This window comes from Mustela nigripes, chromosome 13, assembly GCF_022355385.1.
Source record: "Mustela nigripes isolate SB6536 chromosome 13, MUSNIG.SB6536, whole genome shotgun sequence".
NCBI classification, from domain to species: Eukaryota; Metazoa; Chordata; class Mammalia; order Carnivora; family Mustelidae; genus Mustela; species Mustela nigripes.
Genome location: NC_081569.1, coordinates 108605206 through 108623519, shown reverse-complemented (window position 1 = coordinate 108623519; position 18314 = coordinate 108605206). Strand labels below are relative to the sequence as shown.

The following is an 18314-nucleotide window of genomic DNA, read 5'->3' as shown; positions in this document are numbered from 1 at the left end:
CTCTGATTGCTTTCAGTTTTAGTATGACTTTATTAAAGAGCCCAGATTTTTCTCCTCTTTTTTTTTTTTTTTTTTTTTTTTTTCTTTTGTGCTTGAAACTAGAAGTTGCACAGGGAAATAAGGCAATTGAGTCAGATACTCTGATTCTGGATTAGCCTCTCCATAGGAGAATGTTTTGAATCCAGTCTTAGGAATGTGGGATGTGCTGTGGTTATGGTGATTCCAAAATGTTCAGCCCAGCCACGAGTCACCCCCTGTTCCATAGGAGGCCTTCTCTGGGGCTAAAGCGGAAGTCAGGCCTCTAGTGGAAGTGGGGAGGTGGGAGACAGAAAGGGGAAGCATAGTTCTAGGAGTTCTGACCCAAATCTCCCACTGGACCTAACCCTTAAGATCAGTTGGGACATTGCTAAAACTTGACAGGCTGTCCTAGGACTAGCCTGGTTTGGAACGGCTGCTCCCCCAGAGGGATGAGACGTCATGATCACGAACACACATGTATCTGTGTTTTTTTAATCTGTCAGACTAGCTGTTCTCAGCCTCTGACTATTGCCCATGTTACAATCACATGTCATATGATACAGTGTGATAAGATATCATAATCATTTATCAGCCACATTTTATTGGATATGCTCTTTTTATAGTTCTTGAAATGGCTTCCTTTTTCCTTGCTTGGAGGATTTTTTTCTTTCTTTGCCGAATCTTTTAATTCTGATAGACGTAGTCACTTGTGAATCTCAGGCAGATGGGGACTTCTTTCTGTCTAAGAAAGAAGAGGCTGATTTGGCTAGTAATGATTAAGGGGTGTGTAGGCATGTGTGTGTGTGTGTGTGTGTGTGTGTGTTTTCTGTATTTCACTGTAACAAACTGTAACAAACCAAAGCTTTGTCTCAGGCTTGTGGACAGTCTGACTATTAAAAATTTTTTTTTGGTTCCCCTCCGTAGAAGCCCAGAGGTTAGGGATCTTTCAAGTTTCTCCTATCTGGAAGAGATAGGTAATAGTTTGGAAAGATTTTGGATTGATTCCTGATTTTCCAGGTTGAAGAGGTATGTTTTGGAAGGCAGATAAGTTTGAGGTTGAGGGGGTGCTAAGTTGTTTTCTTTGTCAAGGCCTTGGAGCAGGAATAGCTTTCGGAAATAGCCATCTTCTAGTCAAACAAAGATCTTTGATGATTATTTCAACCTGTTAGTGATATGGGCCCCAGATTGGTCATTATCTGAGTGGGAAAGGATTAGTGTCACTGCCTCAGGCTGAACTTCTGTGGGCTCAGGGCCCTGCCACACCTTATTGCCCTTTTTACATGGGAGAATCTGTTGCTGAAAGTGAAAAAGAGTGGTGTAAGTCTCTACCTCTGCTAGAAAAACAACTCCAAATGTGCCCTATGCTTAGGAGGCCTGGTTGTTACATGAAAAATTGATACAAAGATTGAGGAGTTGAAGGGCAGGGGACATGGGATGTGGCTTGTATATAAGGAAGTGTTTTGGTGGTTATGACCAGATTAAACCCACAAATCAATCTTCCTGAGAGCCAGCAGGTTACTGACCAGCTCCTCGTTGGTGAGACACTAAACGGCGAGGGAAATGCAACTCTTCTCTGTGGACGTAATGTGTGTGATCACACCTCTTGAAGAAACCATTTGCTAATTAATTTGTGCCTAGAAATCACCTGCATCAGAATAAAGAGAGATATAAAGACTGCCAGTGCTTAAATGAGACCTCAGCTCTGATCTCAGATTTGGTGTTTGTGCCTGACAGGGACTGAGGAAAGATCTGGAAACTAAATCCCAGGGGATAAGTGAAGAGTGAAGAAAAAGTAAACAGCTTCAAGCAAATCTATTAAAACCCCCAGGACAAAGGGAGGAAGACAAAGGCTTCTGTGATTGTAACCCCAGCAACCAAGGGCAGAAGGTAGGTGGAGTCATTCTGTGAAAGGACACAGGGCTTTCAGGTTGAGTGCCCTAGAAAAGACTCTCCTCTATTGTCAACAAGGAGAATTCTTGCAAAGTGTTTTATTTTCCATTCAATTTTATGAAATTTTCTTTTTTGTGAATTTTCTATTCACTATTGTGCTGACTTATTAAAAGTACTGTGAGTATTTCAACAATGCTAGTGGTTTTTAATTTGCTTCTTTTGGTTTTGATCACATTATATTTGGAAGTTATTTTGTACTTTTCCTTACTTTTTGGAAAATTAAAGAAATTGTAATTGATTTTGTGAGATGTATGTTTCTTTTGTCTACTCTGAAGTTCTGAAGGTAACTTCTTTAGACCATAGTTTTGTATGATAAAATAATATAATTTTTATTGACTTTATAATGAGAAAATTGGTAAAATGGTTTTGTTTTTGTGAATTTCACATACGCAAGCTTTTATCCAAACTTTATTTTTTTTCTTTCATATTGAAAGGAAGGTGATCCTCCAACACTATGCACGTCTCCAAAGCATTCATGGCTAATTCCAATTATCGCAAATGCTCCGTACCATCATTTATTTGTTTTCTCAAATGTGGAGACTTTGTGATAATTGTTGTCTATTCTGTAGATGCCCAAGGTTTTTTTCTGTTGTATTTTTATTTTTATTAGGTCTCAGAATTCTTCCAAACCTCAATTTCATTGAGTCTGGGAGGGAGTTTTTATAATCATCGAATACAACTTTTTAAACAATAAAGGAATTCTCTTTACAACGGGGCTCAGAGGCTATGCCCTTTTCATGAATACTGTTGTTCACTCTGTAAAATGGCAACTGCTATTATTTACTATTTGAATGATCACATTTGTTGCTTTTGTCAATCTTAGATATCTTTCATCTTCGGGGAATGGCACTCCAATTTTCCTTCTACCGTCTACCCATAGTCCAAGTTGTTCAGCTCAGGCTAATGCCACCCTCTAGGGTGGGATCAGGTACTTGATCTAGGTTTGGCAAATAAGAATGATTTCTGGGGCATCAGCTGTTGCTCTCTAGAAATAGATGCTCTTCTCCCCTGGAATTTCTTTCACTAAGGATCACCAGGTGGAAGTATCCTACCTCATGTTGATCATAATGATAATGATAAAGTAGTATTAAAAATTTTTTTTTAGGGTAGGTTCTTTACCCAGCATGGAGACCAACACAGGGCTCAAACTCACAACCCTGAGATCAAGTCCTGAGCTGAAATCAAGAGTGGGATGCTTAACTGACTGAGCCAGCCAGGTGCTCCCAGTAGCATACATTTTTAACTCATTTAATCTTCCCCCAAAGCATATGAGGTGAATATTATTATTTCCTCCATTTTCATGATAAAAAACCGAGGCTGAGTGAGGTCAGGTGATTTGGTTAATGTCAAACAGCTAGGAAGTGGTGAATTGGGATTTTCAATCTGGCAGCCTGCTTCTAGAGCTCCCATTATATTAAAGAAAAACATGGCTGTTAAGAGAGAAAAATGGATTCTTAATCACATAATTTGAGCTCTTGGATCAGACTATTCCTAACAGAGCCCTGGGTTTCCCTTTTGAATGAACGGTTACATTATCTTTTTGGCCTACCTTAATCTGGGATGGATCTCCCTTACTTATACTTGGAAGAGCCCAGATTAGTGCCTGAAAGAGCAATGAGGAGATCTTGGATAAACTGCCACATGATATTTGAGACAAGGCGTGTAGAGATGACTTGTTTAACAAAGCTGTGAAATGCTGGATTATCATTTCCTGCATTTGTGATTATAATTTGAGTTGAGTTGCTCTTCAGATTTGGCTTTTGGGTTTACATGTTTGCTTTCAGTATGGACTGAATGTTCTCAAATTCACATATAGAAACTCTTTGTGATGGGATTAGGAGGGGGACCTTTAGGAAGTGATTAGGTCATGAAGGTGGGGCCCTCATGAATGGGATTAGTGCCCTTATACATGAGACCTCTGCTCCCTAGCCCTTTCTACCACATGAGGACACAGAGAGAAGACCATGGCTCATGAATCAGGAAGCAGGTTTCCAGATCCCAAACCTGCCAGCACCTTGATCTGGCTTCCCAGCCTCCAAGAGTGTGAACAGTACATTTCTGCTGTTTATAACATTTGTGGTATTCTGTGATAGCAGGCCAAACGGACTAAGATACATGGTTAAGAACAGGGTGCAAGACACTTAAGCCCCCATTTGTGCAGACTGAGGGAAACATGAAATAATAATTCTCTGTCTTCTAAATGAAACTATATTAATAATAGCTCTATAAATGTAGTCATGAATATATAAAAGAGTCAAGAAACAAAATTTGATCCAAACTAGCTTGAACTAAAAGAGGCTTATAATCACATAACTGAACATGCGGGGGTAGCTGGCTTTGGGTTTGGCTGACTTAGGGTTTATTGTTGCCCCTAGGATTCATTCTTGGCTTCCTACTTCTGGGCGGGATCCATCTTCAGCATCTCCAGGATACTCCATAGCCACAAGTGAGGTGAGTTTCACTTCTTTAGCTACCTAGCCCGGTGGAGAGGACAGTGTGTGTGTCTCAGGATTTCCTACACAAGGGCCAGGTTTCTCTCTGATTTGGGTTCAGTGATAATATGCTAATTGGTTTATACCAATCAGGTCCACACCAGGAGCCCACCAGTTGAAAATGGAAGATGATGTTCAGAGAGGAAACTACAGATGTTGATCTGAGGAAGGGGAATAATAATAGTAGTATAATAGTAAGATATAGTAATAATAATAGTACTATTTGTAGTTACAATGATAATAAGAGTCATGGCTAATAATATAGTACATAACATGATGGTATTTATTAGTGTATTTAATCCTTACCGTAACTGTATAAGTACCACTAAATTCTCAACCTGCAGAAAAAACAAGGAAAAGCTTTAAAAATACATATTCCTTGGGACGCCTGGGTGGCTCAGTTGGTTAAGCGGCTGCCTTAGGCTCACGTCATGATCCCAGCATCCTGAGATCGAGTCCCACATTGGGTTCCTTCTTGGCAGGGAGCCTGCTTCTCCCTGTGCTTCTGCCTGCCACTCTGTCTGCCTGTGCTCTCTCTCTCTGACAAATAAATAAATAAAATCTTAAAAAAAATAAAAAAATACCTATTCCTTAATTTTAACCATGTGTCTTACTGATTATCTTTTAAATATATCCTATTGATAGGATATTTGTATGACTTCCTGAATGGGGGATGGGGAATAGATGTTAATATATTACCCAGGAGCCAAACTTAAGGATCCTCTAGAGTTAAATGAAGATGTGTATTTATATTCCAAAATGTCTAAATATTACAAATGTATCTTCTCCTTTGTTTAAGCCGTAAAATATATTTTATTTGGAACGTACCAGTATTCTTGTAATAATATGTTTATAATACACCGTGATAGTGAAAGAAAAATTCTCGTCTTATGGAAGAGGTAACCAAGACCCAGAGACAGGAAGTTTGCACAGCTAGGAGGTGGCAAAGTGGGGATTCCCACAGGAAGTCTGGCTAGGGAACCCACACTGTTTACCTGGCTATGTTAAGAACGGATCACCGGTGGTGAGTCTCAAACAAGGAGAGCCCTACACTCAACATCCACCCTCCAGTTAGATTCCTTGGCCTTTTAGGTGAGAGCTTATAAAGCTGTAGCTATGTTCAGTGCTGTGCTTTATAAGCTAAACCTCCTTTAGGCTGTTTGTGGTGAGCCTGTAAGCCATGTGGGGCAGCGGATCTGTTTCTGAACTCTTGTACTTTAGGTCATTGTCGATACTCCTCTGTTCTTACTGAAGGTGTTGATAAAGCACCACTTGTCCTCGTGAATCACCTCTGCAGCTGATTTCAGTTTTTCCCCGAATCAAAGGTGACTGTCAAATACCCTTCTCCCCTGTTTGTCTTCATGGCTATCGTTTACATAATCACAACAGGGTCACGACTGTGGGTAAGGGTGAAACTGCTTGGATGTTGTGATGCTATCTTTAGCTCCATGTATCTTGATCTCAAATAGAATGAGAGCCGTCCAACCTTTTGTTTGATTTAATGTTTGTTTCCTTTTTTTTTCTCCAGTAGATAAATTTTGCATATAATAGGAAACATTTATTTCCTTCTCTTAGGTACTGAAGCTTATTTTCCGATAAGTTGCTGCCTTTGATACCAACTAGAAAAAAAAAAGAACTAAATATTATTTTGCCCATCCTCTTTCCTCCAGAATATATCTTGGCCATAACACATTTTTTTAAAAAAATTTAGCTATTACATTCTCTATGCCATGAAAATCTTAAGTTACTGTTACTAGGCCACACCAGCTTGATGAATAACATAACATCTTAGGAGAATAATTGTATTCATGTCTAATGTTCTTTTCTTCAGTTAACATCTGTCTCCTGCACTTTTCTTAATATTTTTTACACCACTGGAATCCATAAAATGCTTAGTCTGGATTGAAGATCTTTATAAAAAAAGTCAAAATTTTCTCTATGTCATTGGGAAAAGTTCCCTTAGAGTAAATATGGGCCTTCCAAATCTAGTTGAGGAGATGGGATTTGTGAAGCCTGATTAGCTGAACTTCTGCACTTTTAGACCCTGAGTATACTGAAATATACTGAAAAATGGAAGACTCCATAAAACGGAGTGACAGCTCAGATATCTTGATAAGCCTTCTGTAGAAATATAGATTTTCTGCTGTCTTTCCTTAAGCCTTCACGTAACCTCAGAAATAATTCTACACTTGATGCTGGATATAATATAGCTCCTCTCAAAGTTCTGCTAGAAAAACCACATGAGCATTTTGAGAAATAGAGGGTTCTTCTGTGAGGCACTAGGGGAGACCATTAAAACCAGGATGATAGATTCCACTTAGATACCACCATTCCCTCCCCTCCCTCAGTTCTTAGTTAGTTACCATCATGGTGCAAGTTCTAGCTGAATCTGAACTTTGGCCATCAAATCCTTCTCAACCCAGTGCTCCAGGCATATACTGTAAACTAAGTAGTATGTAAAGTGAAATCCTTTTCCAGCTCTGCTCAACCTATACCAGAACGAGCAAGTAACTCTTCCTATTATCAAGGAGGAAGGAGAAAAGGGAGATGGACCTTCTAACATTTGATGAAAAACTATTACATGTTAAGCACTGTGTTGATTAATTTTGCACATATCACATTTAATCCTTTCAAAGATCAGAGGGAGGTGATGTGATTTCCATTGTTATTAAATGGAAATGAAATCTTGGGCTCAAAGTCACAGAGATGATAGGTTAAGTGATGTATCAGGGATTCAAGTCCAAGTCCAAATCTGAAGGCCATATCATACTTGCTCTTCAAAACTTTTTATTTTTTTTTAAATTTTTATGTTCAATTGTAATTGAACATATAATGCAACATATAATACATCATTAGTTTTTGACATAGTGTTCAGCAATTCATTAGTTGTGTGCAGCGCCCAGTTCTCATCACCACTTGTGCCCTCCTTAATACCCATCCTGGTTACCCCATGCCCTGTCCCCCCTCAGTTTGTTTCCCAGAATCTAGTGCCTCTCATTGTTTGTCTCCCTCTCTGATGTTTCCCCAGTTTTTCTTCCCTTCCCCTGTGTTCCTCGGTGCTACTCCTTATGTCCTGCATATGAGTGAAACCATATGATAATAATCAAACCTTTTTAGAATCATTGTTAATAATCAATTGTTTATATAATCTTCAATGTATAGTATTAGTCTGGCAAATCCAGTTTACCATGGATTTATTAATTATGGCAACAGATATTCATGGGGCACCTACCAGGTGCTAGGAATATTGTGGTGAACTACTCAGGTAAACACTATCATTGCCCTTGTGGAATTTACATTCTAGTGGAAGGAGGTAAATAATAAACAATGAACATAGCAAATATGTAAATTACCTTAATGGGTGATAAGTGCTATTGGAAAATAAGAAGACTATAGTAAATAAGAATCATTGGTCAGAAGAGGGGTGGAGCAGAAAGTAGTTCTCAAAGGTGAATGTTTAAGAGGGGACAAGATATGTGAGGGAAGAATATTCTAGACAGAGGGACTTAGCCAGTGCAAAGCCCCAAATGTGTGAGAGTATCCTTGGAATGTTTGAGTTCCAGTGTACCTGGAACAGAATAAGTGAGGAAACGGAGCAAAATGTCAGCTGTGGGACCTTTTAGGTCCTGGTATGGACTTTGGCCAAGTGTGATGAGGAGCCACTGAAAGGTTGGAACAGAATAGGGCTAAGATTGGGTTTATTTTAAAAGGATCACTCTGGCTTCTGTGAAAAATGTGGACTGGGATTGAGTGGGGGGTGAGGATGAAAGCAAGGAGATCCATTGTAATAATTCAAATGAAATATGGGTGGCTTGGACCAGAGTGGAAGTGAGAGAAGAGGTCATATTCTGGGTGTACCAGTCATCAGAAGGACTGGATGCACATTATCAGAGAATAAGAGGAATCAAGGATGAACTCTAAAGGTCTTGTTCTGAGCAATTGGGAAGAGGGAACTTCTATTACTTGAGATTGAGATTTTAGTTTGGGGGATGTTGTGTCTGTTAGACCAAGAGGACATAACATGGTCCTGGATTTTAGGAGAGAGCTAGGGCTAGATGTGAACTTGCTTCTCTGGAAAAAGGAGAAACCTCTTGAGGTTCAAGGAGTAAAGGGATTGAGTAAAAGCAAATAGAGTGCTTCAAGAAGGAAGCTGCAAGCATGCAGTGTCCAGGAGAGCAGGTAAGGTGTTTCCTAGAGGAGACAGTGATCACCAGTGCCAAATGCCGCTGATGCTCAGTGAGAGGAGAGCTGATAACTGACCATGAGACTTTGGAATGTGAAGGTCACTGGTGATCTTGACAAGGATGATTTTGGTGGAGTTGATGAGAACAAAAACCTGACTGGAGAGGTTTAAGAGAGGGATTGGAGAAATCAGGGAATTTTTTTTTTTTTTTTTTTTAAGAATGAATAGCAACGTAGTTTTTATGCTAATGGAAGTGAACTAATAAAAAGGACAAAATTGGTATAGGAGATAGAGAATTGTTGGTGAGAGGAAAGGTATTCACAAGCATCTGTAATGAGAGAAGAGATAAAAATATTTCATCACGGGGCGCCTGGGTGGCTCAGTGGGTTAAGCCTCTGCCTTTGGCTCGGGTCATGATCCCAGGGTCCTGGGATCAAGCCCCGCATCGGGCTCTCTGCTTGGCAGGGAGCCTGCTTCCTCCTCTCTCTCCGCCTGCCTCTCTGCCTACTTGTGATCTCTGTCGGTCAAATAAATAAATAAAATCTTAAAAAAAAATATTTCATCACGGTGATCTGATAATGGCAGCTTTATGTCATTGCCATATGTTTTCTTTTTTTTTAAATTTTTCAATTAGATTTATTTATTTATTTATTTATTTATTTGACAGAGCAAGAGAGAGATCACAAGTAGGCAGAGAGGCAGGCAGAGAGAGAGGGGGAAGCAGACTCCCCGCTGAGCAGAGAGCCCAATGTGGGGCTCAATCCCAGGACCCTGGGATCATGACCTGAGCTGAGGCAGACGCTTTAACTCATTGAGCCACCCAGGCGCCTCGACATATGTTTTCAAGTGATTTGCTCAAGTGGTGTATATTACTGATACCAGATTCTCAAACAGCCTAATCCATTATTTTGGCATACTGAGATTTTTAATGTTAAGAGTGAAAAATGACAGTTTATTTCTAAGGTTGACCTATGGTGAAAGAGCTCCATTGCTCCATTTTATTTTTCCCCCGCACATGATGATGTCCGTTACTGATTCCAGGAAAAACTGGTTATGTATAATAGGGGTATATTTGAAAACCATATCTATATGCTACAGTAGAAACTGAAGAAATTCTGCAAGATTGCATTTTGTCAGAGTGGATTGGATCCAATTGCTAGCCTTTCTGCTTTTGTATGTGTTGGGTCCCTTGACTCAGCAGCATCTGACAGAGCTTTGAATAATCTTCAGTGAAAAATCATCCTATAACTTTTGGATCATCTGCTTAATTCCATTATGAGCTGTCTGAAGATCCATTCTAGATTGTCATTCCTGATGTCTACAACTGTAATTTAGGACTTTAAAGTTTACTAGAAACAAAATGTAAGAAAATAAGCCGCCTATATGTGGATGGAAACTGATCTAAGTTGACATAGAACTGGATGCCTTGGTGAAAAATTGCAAATAATGTTCTACCTCTCTCTTTCATGAGACCACTTTTATTTTTATTTTTAAATTATATTTTTATTATTTTGAATTGGATTGAGCCTTTGGTTCTTTTTTTAATCTAAAACTTATAGCACTGTGTCAACTGACTGTCCATCAAGTGGTCTTCAGCTGTCAAAGGTTGGAGAAACATTAGGCTAGATCATGCAGAAACACGTACGTTTTTGAAAAATGTTTGAATTGTGTTCAAGGGCAATAGGAAACCACTGAGACACATTAAACAGGGCAGTGAGATGCTTACAAGTGTTTTTTAATAAAGATCATCTAGTTCTTATATTGGTTAGGGAGGTGCAAATATCGAATTACAGAGATTAGCAAAAGGCTGGTGTACTTGAGGGGTGATGGTTGTTTGGACTCGAGTGTGGCAAAGAAGACAGTAGTATTTAACATTTATTGAGTACTTACTCCAAAAACTTTATGAAGTAGATAGTATTATTGGTTCCAGTTTTACAGATGAGAAAACTGAGGCAAAATGAGGCAATGTATCTTGTCCAAGGTTACACTAACTATGAATTTGGAGATTGGCTTTCAATCCAAGTAATCTGATTCCATAATTCATGATATTAATTAATAAACTAACTTCTCTTGAATGGAGATGAGAAAAGTTGATAAAGATATAGTTAGAGGTGAGGTCAGGAGGACTTGGTAACTGATTGGTTGTGGATATTTAGGTAGAAGATAAGATGGAAGATGCAGAGGTGACTCCCATCTTTCTCCCTGAATCTACTAGAAAGATTCAGTGTTCATTGACCCAAAGAAAAAGTGGAGGATACAAAGATTTGGAGATCAAGTGTGCTGTTTGGGAGGTACATGTTAAGATGCCTTTGAGACATCCAAGTGAAGATGGCCCATGTAGAATTGCAGCTCAGGAGAGGTCTGGGTTGGAAAGATTCACATGGGAACTGGTGGTTCATTGGAAACTATGGTTGTGCTCTGAGTTGACCTATGAACAACACAGTACCTGGTACATAACATGGGCCAGTAATGCTGAAGGATTCAATTTGTAGAGTAGCCATAGATCTTTGGATTTGGAGTGTACCATACATAGTACCAACTCGTGATATTCAAGGTTTTGCTTTCTGGATGTTAGATGGTTAACAATGTTCACTCATAACATTCTCAGATATTTCCCATGGAATGACTGTGAAAGAAGAACACTTAGAAAAATAACATTTTGAACACATACGTGAATACTTAAAACTGTCTGCTTAATGAATAGATCTAATGATCTACGTTCTTAGTTTGCTAAGAGATAAGCTTTTTTATTTTTGTTCTAGAACTCACCAATATTATTAAACAAGATGGTGGATATTGAAAACAGTGATAACTTTTCTTATCTTTCAAGTCTTAATAACCTCATGTTTTATTTATTTTTAAAAATAAGTTCATATTTTAAAAGAGTGAAGTTTAAACATTTTTAAATTTAAAATAATTATAAATCTAAAGAAAAGTTGCAAGAATAATACAAAGATCTCTAATAAATTCTTTTTTAAATTTTTGTAATATATCCAAGAATTTTATTTTACTTTCATTTTAATTTTTTAATTTAAATTCAATTAATTAACATATAATATATTATTAGTTTCAGAGATAGAGATCAGGGATTCATCAGTCTTAAATAATACCCAGTGCTCATTATATCACTTGCCCTCTTTTTTTAAAATTAAAATTTATTTATTATTTATTTATTTATTTATTTGACACAGAGAGATCACAAGTAGGCAGACAGGCAGGCAGAGAGAGAGGGGGAAGCAGGCTCCCCACCGAGCAGAGAGCCTGATGCAGGGCTCGATCCCAGGATCCTGGGATCTTGACCTGAGCCGAAGGCACAGGCTTTAACCCACTGAGCCACCCAGGTGCCCCACTAGCCCTCTTTAATGTCCATTATCCAGTTACTCCATCTCCCTGCCCCCTTCCCCTCCAGCAACGCTCAGTTTGTTTCCCATGATTAATTATCTTTTATGGTTTGTCTCGCTCTCTGATTTCATTTAATTTTTTCCTCTTTTCTCAAATGATCCTCTGTTTTGTTTCTTAAATTCTACATAAGAGTGAGGGCATATGATAGTTGTCTTTCTGTGATTCTCTGATTTTACTTAACATAATACCTTCTAGTTCCATCCATGTCATTGCAAATGGCAAGATTTTGTTTTATTTTGATGGCTGAGTAGTATTCCACTGCATATAAGGACCACTTTGTCTTTACGCATTCATCTGTTGATGGATATCTGGGCTCTCTCCACAGTTTGCCTACTCTAGACTTGCTGCTATAAACACTGGAGTGCAGGTGCCCTTTTGGATCACTACATTTGTATCTTTCGGGTAAATCCCTAGTAGTGCAATTCCTGGGTCATAGGGTAGCTCTATTTTCAACTTTTTGAGGCACCTACATACTGTTTTCCAGAGTGGCTGTACCAGCTTGCATTCCTACCAACAGTGTAAGAGAGTTCCCCTTTCTCTGCATCCTCGCCAACATCTTTCGATTCTGGACTTGTTAATTTTAGCCATCTGATAGATGTGAGAGGTGTTATCTTATTGAGGTTTTGATTTGCATTTCCCTGATGCCAAGTGATACTGAGCACTTTTTCGTGTGTCTGTTGGCCATTTGGATATCTTCTTTGCAGAAATGTCTGTTCATGTCTTCTGCACATTTCTTGATTGAATTATTTATTCTTTGGGTATTGAATTTGTTAGGTTCTTTATAGATTTTGGATACTAGCCCTTTATTTGATAAGACATTTGCAAATATCTTTTCTATTCTGTTGGTTGTCTTTTGGTTTTGTTGACTGTTTCCTTTGCTGTGCAAAAGTTTTTATCTTGGTGAAGTCCCAATAGTTCATTTTTGCCTTTGTTTCCCTTACCTTTGGAGACCTGTCTAGCAAGAAGTGCTATGGCCAATGTCATAGAGGTTGCTGCGTGTGTTCTCCTAGGATTTTGATGGATTTCTGCCTCACATTTAGGTCTTTCATCCATTTTCAGTCTATTTTTGTGTGGTGTAAGGAAATGGTCCAGTTTCATTCTTCTGCATGTGGCTGTCTAATTTCCCAACACCATTTGTTGAATAGAATGTCTTTTTTCCATTGGATATTATTTCTTGCTTTGTTGAAGATTTTTTGACCATAGAGTTGAGGGTCCATTTCTGGGTTCTCTATTCTGTTCCATTGATCTACATGTCTGTTTTGTGCCAGTACCATACTGTCTTGATGATTACAACTTTTTTTTAAAATTTTTTTATTTTTTATAAACATATATTTTTATCCCCAGGGGTACAGGTCTGTGAATCGCCAGGTTTACACACTTCACAGCACTCACCAAAGCACATACCCTCCCCAATGTCCATAACCCCACCCCCTTCTCCCAACCCCCCTCCCTCCAGCAACCCTCAGTTTGTTTTGTGAGATTAAGAGTCACTTATGGTTTGTCTCCCTCCCAATCCCATCTTGTTTCATTGATTCTTGTCCTACCCACTTAAGCCCCCATGTTGCATCACCACTTCCTCATATCAGGGAGATCATATGATAGTTGTCTTTCTCTGCTTGACTTATTTCACTAAGCATGATATGCTCTAGTTCCATCCATGTTGTCGCAAATGGCAAGATTTCATTTCTTTTGATGGCTGCATAGTATTCCATTGTGTATATATACCACATCTTCTTGATCCATTCATCTGTTGATGGACATCTAGGTTCTTTCCATAGTTTGGCTATTGTGGACATTGCTGCTATAAACATTCGGGTGCATGTGCCCCTTTGGATCACTACGTTTGTATCTTTAGGGTAAATACCCAGTAGTGCAATTGCTGGGTCATAGGGCAGCTCTATTTTCAACATTTTGAGGAACCTCCATGCTGTTTTCCAGAGTGGTTGCACCAGCTTGCATTCCCACCAACAGTGTAGGAGGGTTCCCCTTTCTCCGCATCCTCACCAGCATCTGTCATTTCCTGACTTGTTGATTTTAGCCATTCTGACTGGTGTGAGGTGATATCCCATTGTGGTTTTGATTTGTATTTCCCTGATGCTGAGTGATATGGAGCACTTTTTCATGTGTCTGTTGGCCATCTGGATGTCTGCTTTGCAGAAATATCTGTTCATGTCCTCTGCCCATTTATTGATTGGATTATTTGTTCTTTGGGTGTTGAGTTTGCTAAGTTCTTTATAGATTCTGGACACTAGTCCTTTATCTGATATGTCGTTTGCAAATATCTTCTCCCATTCTGTCAGTTGTCTTTTGATTTTGTTACCTGTTTCCTTTGCTGTGCAAAAGATTTTGATCTTGATGAAATCCCAGATGATTACAACTTTTTAATAGAGCTTGAAGTCCGGCATTGTGATGCCACCAGGTTTGGTTTTCCTTTTTAACATTCCTTTGGCTCTCTGAGATCTTTTCTGTTTACATAAAAATTTTAAGATTATTTGTCCCATCTCTGTGAAAAAAGTTGATGATATCATGTTATTTACAAGGAGTGAGAGTTTGATGTCTTCTTTGCTGATCCATGTGCCTTTTATTTCTTTTTGTTGTCTCATTGCTGAGGCTAGGACTGCTAGTACTATGCTGAACTACAGTGGTGAGAAGGATATCTGTGTCATGTTCCTGACCTTAAGGGGAAAGTTTTAGTTTTTCCCCATTGAGAATGATACTCATGGGGTTTTTCATAGATGGCTTTTATGACATTGAGGTATGTTCCCTCTACCCCTACACTGTGAAGAGTTTTAATCAAGAAAGGATGCGATACTTTGTCAAATGCTTTTTCTGCCTCTATTGAGAGGATCATATGGTTCTTGTCCTTTCTTTTATTAATGTATTGTTATCACATTGATTGATTTGTAGATGTTGAACCACCCTTGCAGCCCAGGAATAAATCCCTCTTGGTTGTGGTGAATAATCCTTTTAATGTACTGTTGGATTCTGTTGGCTAATATCTGGTGAGAATTTTGACATTTTTGTTCATCATGGATATTGGTCTGTAATTCTCCTTTTTGGTGGGGTCTTGGTCTGGTTTTGGGATCAAGGTAATGCTGACCTCATAGAATTTGAAAGTATTCCTTCATTTCTATTTTTTGAAACAGCTTCAGAAGAATAGGTACTAATTCTTCTTAAAATGTTTGGTAGCATTCCCCTAGGAAGCCATCTAGCCCTGGACTCTTGTTTGTTGAGATTTTTGATTACTGCTTCAATTTCCTTGCTTGTTATGGGTCTGTTAAGGTTTTTTATTTCTTCCTATTTCTGTTTGATTGTTTATATATTTCTAGGAATGCATCCATTTTTCCAGATTGCCTAATTTGTTGGCATATAGTTGCTCATAATATATTCTTATAATTGTTTGTATCTCTTCAGTATTGGTTGTGATCTCTCCTCTTTCATTTGTGTTTTTATTTATTTGGGTCCTCTCTCTTTTCTTTTTGATAAGTCTGGCCAGGGATTTGTCAATCTTCTTAATTCTTTCAAAGAATCAGCTCCTAGTTTCATTGATCTTTTCTACTGTTCTTTTGGTTTCTATTTCATTGATCTTCTCTAATCTTTATTAATTCTCTTCTCCTGCTGGATTTAGGATTTCTTTGCTGTTCTTTCTCCAGCTCCTTCACATGTGAGGTTAGATTGTATATTTGAAACCTTTCTTACTTCTTGAGAAAGGCTTGTATTGCTATATACTTCCCTCTTAGGACCACCTTGCTGCATCCCAAAGGTTTTGAACAGTTGTGTTTTCATTTTCATTTGTTTCTGTGAACTTTTAAAAATTAATTTCCTCATTGATCCCTTCATTCTTTAGTAGGATGCTCTTCAGCCTCCATGTATTTGAGTTCTTTCCAAATTTCCTCTTGTGATTGAGTTCAAGTTTCAAAGCATTGTGGTCTGAAAATATGCAGGGAATGATCCCTGTCTTTTGATGCCTGGTGAGACCTGATTTGTGACCCAGGATGTGATCTGTTCTAGAGAGTGTTCCATGTACACTTGAGAGGAATGTGTATTCTGTTGCTTTAAGATGGTATACTCTGAATATATCTGTGATGTCCATCTGGTCCAGTGTGTAATCCAAAGCCCTTGTTTCCTTGCTGATCTTCTGCTTAGATTATCTGTCCATTTCTGTGAGTGAAATATTAAAGTCTCCTACTATTATTATATTATTATCAATGTGTTTCTTTGATTTTATTATTAATTGGTTCATATAGTTGGCTGCTCTCATGTTAGGGGCATAAGTATAATTCTTAGATCTTCTTGTTGGACAGACCATTTAGGCATGATATAGTGTTCTTCCTCATATCTTATTATAGTCTTTGCTTTAAAATCTGATTTGTCTGATAAAAGAATTGCCACCCCAGCTCTTTTGATTTCCATTAACATGATAAATGGATTTCCACCCCTTTACCTTCAATCTGGAGGTGACTTTGAGTCTAAAACAAGTCGCTTGCAGACAGCATGTCAATGGGTCTTGCTTTTTTATCCAATCTGTTATTCTGGGTCTTTTGATGGGGCAGTTAGCTCATTACATTTGGAGTAACTATTGAAAAGTATGGATTTAGTGCCATCGAATGCCTGTAAGGTGACTGCTACTGTATATTGGCTCTTTTCCTTTCTGGTCTATGTTATGTTTGGACTCTCTCTTTGCTTAGAGGACCCCTTTCAATATTTCTTGTAGGGCTGGTTTGGTAATCCCAAGTTCTTTTAGTTTCTGTTGGTCCTGGAAACTTTTTATCACTCCTTCTATTTTCAGTGACATCCTTGCTGGATTAAAGTATTCTTGGCTGCAATTTTTCTTATTTAGCACCCTGAATATATCATGCCAGTGCTTTCTGGCCTGCCAGGTCTGTGTGGATAAGTCTGCTGCCACTCTAATGTTTCTACCTGGTAGATTACAGACCTCTTGCCCTGAGCTGCTTTCAGGATTTTCTCTTTGTCTCTGAGCTTTTCAAGTTTCGCTATTATATGTCAAGGTGTTGACCTATTTTTGTTGATTTTGAGGGGGTTCTTTGTGTCTCCTGGACTTGAACATCTGTTTTCTTTCCCAATTTAGGGAATTTGTCTGCTATAATTTGCTCCAGTATACCTTCTGCCCCACTCTCTCTTTTCTCTTTTTCTGGGATCCCAATTATTCAGTATTATTTCACTTCATGGTATCACTTTTCTCTCAAATTCTCCCCTAGTGATCCAGTAATTATTTCTCTCTCTTTATCTCAGCTTCTTTATTCTTCATCATTTTGTCTTCTATATCACTAATTCTCTCTTCTATCTTATTTATCCTGAACTCAGAGACTCCATGTTTGATTGTATCTCATTAATCATCTTTTTTATTTCAACATGATTAGATTTTAGTTCTTTTATTTCTCCCGAAAGGGATTCTCTAGTGTCTTCTATGCTTTTTTCAAGCCAAGCTAGTATCTTTATAATCATCATTCTGAACTCTTGCTCTGACATTTTACTTATATCCATTCCAATTAAGTCTCGGGTAGTCAGCAATGCCTCTTGTTCGCTTTTTTGAGGTGAGTTTTTCATCTTGTCGTTCTTGCAGAAAGTGGTTGCTTTTCTATTTCTAGAGTTGCAGCTATTCTTTTCTTAGATCTCTGGTTGAGTTTGCAGGTTTTCAGAATGATTTGATAGTTATCTAGCTGAATTCCTGGGACCAGGGAAAACTAAGGTCTCCTACTCCTCCACCATCTCGGACTATCTCTATTCTTCCATAAAGTCTTAATCCAGAATCACCAATTATTAACATTTGCCACATTTGTTTTTAATCATGCCTTTTCCCTTTATATATAGTCTTTCCTGGCCCTTTTATACTATGTTGCAGGTATCATATTACTTTAATTCTAAATATTTAAACATATATTTCCTAAGAATGAGCTCATTCTCATCTATAGTCACAGTATAATTTTCAAATTCAGGAAATATAACATCTTTGTAATATCACTTTATGATTTGCAGTCCATTTTCAAATTTCTTCATGGCAATTTTCCCTCCAATAGTGGATCCAACATCATTTAGTCATGATGTTTCTGTAAGTCTCTTTAGTTTGGACAATTACTTGGCCTTTGACTTTTAAGAGGTAGTTTTTGAAGAATATGTAAATCAATGTTTTCAAATTCAGGAAATATAACATCTTTGTAATATCACTTTATGATTTGCAGTCCATTTTCAAATTTCTTCATGGCAATTTTCCCTCCAATAGTGGATCCAACATCATTTAGTCATGATGT

At 38.2% G+C, this 18314-nt stretch overlaps 1 long non-coding RNA gene across 2 annotated transcripts in view; it reads left to right on the top strand.

The window, feature by feature from the left end:
- The window catches only part of LOC132000015 (uncharacterized), a 129374-nt gene that overhangs the window by 45696 nt on the left and 65364 nt on the right, over positions 1-18314 (top strand). For both annotated transcript variants that reach the window (XR_009399153.1, XR_009399154.1), the window contains exons 3-4: positions 1753-1905; positions 4344-4419. This is a non-coding gene — a long non-coding RNA (uncharacterized LOC132000015). The remainder of the gene's footprint in view (positions 1-1752; positions 1906-4343; positions 4420-18314) is intronic.